At 34.8% G+C, this 5909-nt stretch overlaps 1 long non-coding RNA gene across 8 annotated transcripts; it reads right to left on the reverse strand.

The window, feature by feature from the left end:
• LOC110891048 lies at positions 1 to 5449 on the reverse strand. Of its 8 annotated transcripts, XR_004872893.1 has the most exons (16): positions 5350 to 5449; positions 5183 to 5241; positions 4845 to 4940; positions 4664 to 4754; positions 4316 to 4455; positions 3706 to 4233; positions 3544 to 3638; positions 2810 to 2940; positions 2626 to 2727; positions 2404 to 2523; positions 2050 to 2170; positions 1864 to 1967; positions 1687 to 1762; positions 651 to 1005; positions 393 to 457; positions 1 to 269 (listed from the first exon to the last, which is right to left on the reverse strand). It is a non-coding gene; the product is annotated as an uncharacterized LOC110891048 (long non-coding RNA). The 8 variants fall into 8 exon arrangements; XR_004872898.1 differs by having other exon boundaries at positions 3706 to 4455; positions 4881 to 4940; XR_004872895.1 differs by having other exon boundaries at positions 2810 to 2929; positions 3706 to 4455.
• Positions 5450 to 5909: the final 460 nt, after the last annotated feature.

Raw genomic sequence — 5909 nt, forward strand, 5'->3', positions numbered from 1 at the left:
CTAAACACATTCATAATTAATACCCCGGGCCCGCCGCAACGCGCGGGGTTGCGCCAACTCGTTTAATAACAAAAAGAAAAAATTACGATCATAATTCATAAATCTCTAAATAAACAAAATATGAAACCGGTCAAATGGGTAAAGTGAAGTCTCAGAAACTTCATTGTTCATCTCCAAGTCACCACAAAAGGGTATCCTCATGTCCCACTTCACAGCATCACACCATTAGATGCAAGTCCATATCTGGTACATACTGCTTGTGGAATCACCTGTATTGCAAAAACGGTTGGTTTATATAGTGATACGCATATACATGAAGATGCAATGCAATGCAACGGGAAGGAAAACAACTGAATTTTTCAAGATACCTCTCCAAAAATTATCAAACTTACAGAAAGCACGATTGCAACAATTTGATTGAAAATCTTGTCCAGGTATATTGGTATATTGGCAGAACCTGTAGATTACAACACCATATACCATGAACAATAATAATTGTTAGAAAAAAAATATGCTGAAAAAGATCATAATAAACTAATAGTTGATAAGAAACTTCAAAAGAAGGTATGAATTATGGGCTCATATTGTGCTACATCAATGTACTTATCATTAAATGTATCTGACCAACCAAGCACGGTTTGGAAAACTACCTGTTCTAAAAAAGGACGTCGAGTCAATTTTATACTTTGATCAACCAGCATTGCTCGCCTTCTGCTCAGCTTTAGCAACAGCGGATTTTGTTGCTTCGGATACTTGGTAACGTTCGTCCACTTCTTTCATCTTTTCATAAACGACAGCTGTCCCCGTACTTAACTTTTGAGTCAAACCCATCTTTTGGTCAATGGAAACAGCGGTCGCAGAGACGTTCGATGTCAACTGGTGTTTCTCGTCAAATGACTTCGCCTTTTGCAGCGCGTCTTTTCCCAGAACGGAACCCTTTGCAAGCATCGTGCTTACCACTTCTTCTGCCTCTTGCGCAACTTCATATTTCCCATCTGTATTTGTCTGCTTCAGAGTCAAATCCACTAATGAAATTGTTATACATCCAAAAGTAACAATATAGAAGGCCATTCAATACAAAACCAATTTTAACGGTGATACATAAGATTGTTGTGTAGCCGAACACTTGGTTTTGTAATGAATGTGCCCCAATGATATATCAGTGAAAATATAGTAACGACCGGTGTTAGAGGAGGAGGCCCTGTAGGCTTAGTGAAACTAATAAATCGCCGATCGTGGCTCCATGTAACGTTTGTCTAAAAACATTAAAATGACCATAATAAAGTTAGTTAGATCATAGTCACATGGATCGCGATACGTTCCGGTACGCGGAACGAAAACTGGTACGCGGTTCGTGCATTTCTAACATTCGGTACGAGGAGGTAGGTTCATTCGAAACACCAATTCGGTACGTGGTACATCGAATCAGCGACCCACAACTAACCGGTATGTGTTTTATTACAACCCCTATTAGCGAATCGATCTATCGGGTACGCAAATTACATGAACAAAACACGATAATCTAGAAATTCGAAAACTATCAATTAGAGCGATCCGGATCGCGTACCTTGAGCGATCTATACGATTTTGTACCCGTCTCCGGTACGAACGATCTGACACGTAGATAGATCGCGGGTAGGCTAGCGTTTCCTATGACTATGAGATAAAACTTAAAAGTTAACTTACTGTCAAAAGAAGTGTTGTATATGCTCCCTTTGATTCCTTGAAGGTGACAAACGCGCGTTGGGTGGTTTCACTTTCACTGCAGAGTTAACCATCTAAAATCATAAGGCTTCTTAAATCTCAAGTAGTTAGATAATTGCATATTGAATAATGAAAAGAGACTATTACTGTCACTTAAACCTTTTCATTTCAATATAATTTATATTTCCCGAAAATGAAAAGAATTCCCGGATATCCTTCTCAGTGACCGTAATTGAGACATTACTCACTTCCACGGTTTTCGTCTGTTGATTTGAGATGATATCATTATAATGTACCTTTAAATCTTTAATCTTTATAAAAGGAATAAAGGAAGTTTGTTCTTACTTCTGAAGCATTCCCGGTTGTTGAAGGAACATCTAGTTCCTTTTAATATGTGATTTGATATTCAGTTAAGCAAATTACCAAACACATGGTGTGCATGAAGAACCCCAATGTGATTATAAACCTGAAAGAAAAGCAGCACCAATGTTGTAAAATCAGGATATGCATCAGTTTACTTACAACAAAAATATCTAGAACACAATCAAAATTATCAAAATCTTGTAGTCGATTAACAGGATGTGGATTAAATAAACTAACGGGTGCATGGTTTAACGATAATAACATAATTCTTTGAGTAAATTGTTTAAAGGATTTTATTTTATTGCAAATGAAGAACAAATGGATAAATTTACATACCTGCTGCTACTGGACACAGAAATACTACTTCAAAATCCAGGAATCAAATCATCCAAACCTCTTGAACTCTTATCACCCAATTCCTACTCGGTTCCGCCTTCTCAGTTCATAGAATTTACACTACAAAAAGTATATCGTAGTAAATCTATGTCCAAATGAAAATCACAAAACCAAATGAAAAATGAAGTACTTTGCACTGTTAGAGAAAAACATATTTCTTACGGAGATTTGATGAATATACTCAAAAACACTGCAGTTTAGCTCTATGTAGAATCCAAGCATGACCACCAAATGCGGATGTTATACACACATTAACATCTTCACCTACAATGAAATTGTACTGTAGTTGGTAGGTCGACCTAAAATTTTTGCTAAAGCCAGCTGATCGAAACTTTAAAAGTATTACCTGATTATTAAATTCTTCATTAGAAACTTGATGTATCCAAGTCTTGTGACCATTTTAATGACGTCTTTAGCCCTCGAGCAACAATATTAATAAATAAAAGTACTACCAAACCTTTTTTGGCTGGAAATAATCTAAAAAACACATGATTAGTTTGGTAGTCATTGGAGGAAAATCATAAATGAATATAAAAAAGTTAAAAAAAAGAATTAGATAAACGATAATAACATTTGACTGGGAATTTATCACCTGCTCATCTACTTAGGGTCCAAAAAATAAAAATAAAATAAAAAAACAAATCAACTCTTAAAAAGCATTACATTTGCATTGGAAAGGTACACCTTTTCCATTTCATTTCCAAATTAAAGGTGCATATTCCGATTAATTTACCTAAAAATGGGTTAATTTGGTTTTCATATCTTCTATGGCTAACGGGTCTTCATTTTAAACCAAAATAGTCAAGGTTGACCTATTAAACCATACATATATATTCTAGATCCGGATTTATGAAAGTCAACTTTATAATTTTATCCTTCTGTACCATGACTCTAGACCATCAAATATATGTGTTGCGTATACGATTGTAGCTCCTCTCTGTTACCAATGAGAAATTTTATTCATTACTATTTTCTAAAACAGAATGTATCGCCTTTTCATAGACATGTACAAAACTATTAAAAGACGTTTTTTTGGCTTGCTAGAAATGTATTTGACAAGTGAAACCATATAAATGATACCTGCTCACATAATCACATTCCTCCTTGAAGAACTCGAGTAAATCCATCCTTGCAACTACATCGAGGTCAACTGTCACTTCGTCTAACAAAAGAACCTGAACCAAAAAGACTCCGTTAAAGAGCGTATTACGTCTGGAACAAATGAACTATCATTAAACTTACATTTGTATTTGCAGGTTCAAGATGAGCATATTGGTGTTAATCATTAACCTGTTGGACTAATTCACTTATTAAGCAATTGCAAAAAAACTGGAACTTGTACGCACAGGGGCCAACTTCAATAGGTACTGAGCATATATATTACTCAATTTCAATGGCCCGATTAAGGAATAAACTCAATCATAAGAAGTTTGAACCAGCCTAACCTGAGTATACTACTCTAAACAATTTAACTAGCCAAAATCTAGTCTAAAACAACTAAAAAAGCCTGGAATGGATGTACGCTTAGCTTGCCTCGAGCGTACACAGGCTCACACTTTATGTCTTGAGCCTTTAATTTCATAGCTCTTCAAAATTTCTCCATAGTGAATGATCGATCATGAGGACACTGATGTAAACCCGTATATACTTAAAAAATAATCAATTAAGTCAAACAAATTGAAAATATAAATTATAAAACCAAGTTATCAAAATTAACAATATACCAGATGGGGACGGTGTAAGAGGCATCTTAGCAAACCTATACTCCAGCTAAAGGAAAAAATAATTTCAGTTAAACTCCTCTTCTGATTCATGAATCTGAAATACTAACTAACTGTTTGAGGCATCTAACCCGGCCCGTTTTGACAGACACAAAAATTCACCCATTTTGCCGATCTACTTAGCATTGAAATTCCTCGAAGCATTTAGTACTGGACTAAAAAATATCAGGAATCTGAAATACCAAACAACTGTTTGAACCATCTGAAGTACCTGAAAGTTGGAGGGGTTCAATTGTTATCTGATTACATTTAGGACTCGACTAAAAATCGCATTTAACTGTTTGAATCTGATTACAAAACACCATAAAAATTAACTAATATTGAAGAACAAAGAATAACAAACACTTTTTAATAGACTAAAATCAATGGAAACCAAAAATCAACATATACTATTTAAAAAAAGGAAAAGAAATGCATACCTGTCAACTGAACTGGCTCCGGATCAACTGGTCGCAACCCTAGCCGTAATTGCTGGATGCGATGGCTAGGGCATTCCGTCCCAGTTTCCATCTGTAACAAAAAACCATACCAAGAACGATAGTAAGAGTCAGATACTAATTGAATAAAAAAAACCATACCAAGAACAAAATTGCACATCACCCTTATTTGTTGATGAAGCCATCCAAACACATCTACCTGCAATAGTTGCTTTTAAAAATTCCATATTTCTCGTGGCGACCAACTCTTTAGTGGTACCTGAGCAAGTCAACATCATATCATCATCATTTTCCACAGTATTTTATCCAAACATATCATCATCATTTTCCACAGTATTTTATCCAAACCATTTTATGTCAAAAACCCTAGAAATCGATTTATGACAGAAACCCTAGAAATCGATCAATAGATTTATGCCAGAAACCCTAGAAATCGATCAGTAACAAAAAAAAACAAAAAACAAAAAAACAAACTGAGATAAACAAAAGACCTCGACATACCTGGTTGTGCTTGGAATTGGGCTGAAAAACAACAATCTTGATTGATAGGTAACAGAGATCTGAATAACAGGGGAAGCAGTGAGAACAGAGGCCAAGTGAAATCAAATTAGGGTTAAGAGGAAGAAGGAAATCTGATAAATAGAAAGACTTAGATCGAGTTCTAGTACCTTAGATCGAGTGTATGATTGTCGATACGTAAGATTTTGTGGAACTGATGAAGGATCTTGGCGGTGGCGATAGGAGGAGAGAGAGCTGCAACTATGTTTCTTTAGGGTTGTGAAAGACGAATGAGGAAAAATGAAATATAAAGGATCCATTATCCGTCATGTTTGACCCATATTCCGACCCGAATTATTTCGGATCCCGCGTCTAAAGAAAAGTGGACGGGATTTTCCCGTCAAAAAGCAAAATTTAGAGGCCTCCTAGCTTGATACATCAGCAAAAATTAACACATTTATTATATATAATAGATAGTAATTAAATAGCCTTTTATTGTTGTTCTAATACATTGTTTTTATTATATTTTATGGTTAGTAAATAGTAATTAAATAACCTTTTATTGTTGTTCTAAATTTTATACAATAAATTACGTTTCAAAGAGACATTACAAATTCTAAATCATTATGTGTTTTTATTATTATGGTTATGAGTTTTGATATCATTATGTGCTTTTATTATTATGGTTATGAGTTTTGATTGGTCCATTAATTAGTTTTTGTTATTAGTA

The sequence above is a fragment of the Helianthus annuus genome, chromosome 11 (genome assembly GCF_002127325.2).
Source record: "Helianthus annuus cultivar XRQ/B chromosome 11, HanXRQr2.0-SUNRISE, whole genome shotgun sequence".
NCBI classification, from domain to species: domain Eukaryota; kingdom Viridiplantae; phylum Streptophyta; class Magnoliopsida; order Asterales; family Asteraceae; genus Helianthus; species Helianthus annuus.